A 3,589-nucleotide genomic window follows, 5' to 3' on the forward strand; every position below is an offset into this window, starting at 1 on the left:
TAGCATTCAAATGCATTAGATGACTTGGTTGGACCTTAGATTCAATATTAATTTCTCAACTCAATTCAAAAAGTTACGTAAGATGAGTTATTAGTTCATCCCAACATTAAAGAACAAAACCAAATTATTAACATATGAATAACAATAATAATATATATAAAACAATAGTAGTACAAATAATTACAGTAAATTATATCAAACCTCAATACAAGAAAGTTTAACTACTCATGTTGATGATTCTTACCACGAGCATATGGAGTTGTTCACCCTCTCTAATAGTCTTTTAAAATGATACAACGAGTAAAAAGAGAAATCATAAGAAAATGGTCTAAGAGAAAAGCTTCCTAAAATAGAGTAGCACTTTGTTTTTAGAAAAATTAAGATTGACGCTCAACTCTATTCTTCTATACTCAACAACATAGGTTTCCTTCTGTGCAAAGTTTTGTTGTGGCTCAAACTTTTGCTTTGGTGATCCAACCTTGAGGTTTCCTTCCTAAAAAGGTTTCCTTTAGGCTTAACTTTGGGATGCTTAAGCTCTCCATATTCAACCACTTTAGGTTTCTTTCACTAAAAAGTTTCCTTCTTGGTTTAACGTTTTGCTTTGATGCTAAGTTGTGCAAGCCATATTTGAATTTTCTCTCAATAGTCTTTCAGAGCTCAGCCTCAATCTTGGAGCTCAACAACACAACTCTTGTATTCTTGCAAAAAGTGTTGCATTTCAATAAAAAAAACACATTAATTTCATACTAAATTGATTTCCCATACAACATTCTATATTTTAAGTTGAAGAGGCTGATTTAGTCAAAGACATATCAAATTCATGCAACTTTAGTGTAGAAAACATGTATAAGATTAAGTACTATTTTAAACACTTATCGCCCACATTGGCTAAGACCGAAAGTCGAACTGAGTCTACCCGTGTTGAGTTTAGTCAACATGGGCGAAAGGCCGATCCTAATTGACCATGTTGAAAAATTGAGTCGAGTTGACTCAAACTAAAAAATCGGTTAGGTTGAAGGTCGAGGCGAGTCGCCCTGAGTTGAAGGACTCAGACGATGGTCCAGTCAAGTTGATTAGGCTAAAGGTGAAGGAGAGTTGGTTCGACCGAAGGTAGATCTGAGTAATCCTTGATTAGGGGTGGCAATGCAGGCGGGCCCGACTCGTTTAGGCCCGACCCGCATAAGGCCTGCACAACGCGGGCTGGCCCGCCCTGCCCCGCATACTTTATGCGGGCCGAAAACACTGGCCCGCCCCGCATACCACTTGGCCCGCGGACCCTCGGGTCGACCCGTTTTTTTTAATTATTATTTTTTTAAAATTTTTATGATAAAACTTTCAATGTTTAAAAATTGGGAAACTTTAAGAAGTTCACAAAATTAAGTAAATACTTTGGGGAATTAAATGATTAATTGATAATTCAACATTTTCATCATATTCATACTATGACATACACAATGTATTCTTTAAATTATAGCACATTAAAAATTACACAATACTTGTCTTCTCTAGTTATACAAGAACTTGAAACGTTAATGCAATAGTCCATATAAGAAGTAATTAATATACACAAGTGCAAGTTTTTTTTTTTAATTTTATGCGGGCTAGCGGGCCGGCCCGCGCGGGCCGCTGAGCTATGCGGGCCTACAGGCTCACTGCCCTGGCCTGCCCCATGTTTTTTCTGCGGGCCTAGGGGCCAGCCTGACGGGCCAGACCCTAATTGCCACCCCTATCCTTGATTAAAGACTTATCCCTTGACTCAAGTTGACTTGGCTCACCTTTGATTTGAGTTGATTCGTCTTGACCTAGGCCAATGTAATTTGACCTTTGACATGAGTTGACTTAGCTCGACTTTCGATAGGATGAACATGTATTTAAGAGTTAATTAAAGTTTTATTGTGAAACCAAATCCATTTAACCTACATTCTACCTCATTTAAGAAAATACTTTGGAAGTTGAAACTTTTTAGAATCTCTCATTTAATAAAACAATAAAATAGAAATTTTTTTAGAAGTGAATAAAACCGACCTATGATAAGTCAAATTAATACCTTTAATAAAAATGAGAAAAAATAACCAATATTCTACTTCATTAATTTTTTTGAAAGACACGTGTTTTATTTGTCATTGTTTACCAATGTTAAATTACATATCTTCTATCGTAACTTATTCAATGTTCACTCAAAATTTTAAGTTCAAAATAATAGCATAAAGAATGAAAAATAAGAGATAAACATTGTAAAAACCTGTAACTAAGAAAACTAAATTAAGAAGAAGATGTGACAAGAGAAAAAAAATCAAACATGAATAATATTTTTAATATTTTAATAACTAGTTGGCAAATTTGCATTAAAAATATCATTGATACAGTTCCATCATAAATCTTAATAAATTTTATTTAACTAAAATATCAAGACATCAATTAATAAAAAAAGTCAGATATGATAACCAATAACTTGATATGTTAAGTCCCCACGTGTGTGGCAGCTTGATCAAGGTTTGAATTGGTTGGAGTCCATTGACCTTAGGGTCCACCAAGATTTCACCTACTAGTAGTACCAAAAGACTATTCTCATACGTATTCCAAGTCTTTGGTAGTTTGTTTAGTTATTTATTCATTTTTTAGACAAAAGAAACAAAGCCACATCACCCATAAATTATTTACTTTTTATAGCAAGAATGTTTCTATTTTTTAATATCAAAATTAAACACTTTCAATAGGTTCAAGTCAAGTATTCTAACTGCTTCTATACTAGGGCAACCATTATTTTAGTGTTAATATCATAATTTACCGTTTAGGATATTTTCATTAATAGTTGTTTTAAATTCTACAGAAATTAAATTCTATAAATAATTATAAACGAGAATATGATGGAGTGGCAATTGTCTTTTATACCAAGGTATCACATGTTTCTTGTGACTCAATTCTACTTTAATTGGTTAGGAATATTACGAGTAACAAATATTTAAAACTCAAATTTTGAAATTATTAATCTAATTAAAAAAAAAATTGTGCAAATTGACTTGGACTGTTGATGTAGAAGTAACTCTCTTGAACATAAACTCTATATTATTAGTTTATATATATATATATATATATATATATATATATATATATATATTAGAAAGTTAAAATTTATGAAAAAAACATAAATTTCAAGAGGTGTGATTCTCATTTATTGACCTCGTTATTTGATTTAATAATAATAATAATAATAATATTATTATTATTATTAATATGTATGATTAATATTAATGTAAATTTTATAATAGTAATTTGTTTTGTAATTAACATGAATATTTATTAATTTTTCTTATGCGTAACCATTGTTAAAGAGATTAAGTGAACTTATCAATTTGAAAGAAAATTGAGTGAAGTTATGAATAATGGAATAATTAATTATTTAGTATGTATATTTATTAATGTAAATATAAAATAGATAATAAAAATGAAGAAGGGTGAAGGAAGGTGATGATTGTTGTTGAATAGCAATAAACCAAGAATAATGAATACTGAATGAGAAAAGATTTGATTGAGGAGGGAAAAGCTATAGCTAGAGTAGAGGGCTAGAGGGGAATAGCATAATAGCTTT

This window comes from Vigna unguiculata, chromosome 5, assembly GCF_037176805.1.
Source record: "Vigna unguiculata cultivar grain cowpea cultivar isolate G323 ecotype 2 chromosome 5, ASM3717680v1, whole genome shotgun sequence".
Classification (NCBI taxonomy): Eukaryota; Viridiplantae; Streptophyta; class Magnoliopsida; order Fabales; family Fabaceae; genus Vigna; species Vigna unguiculata.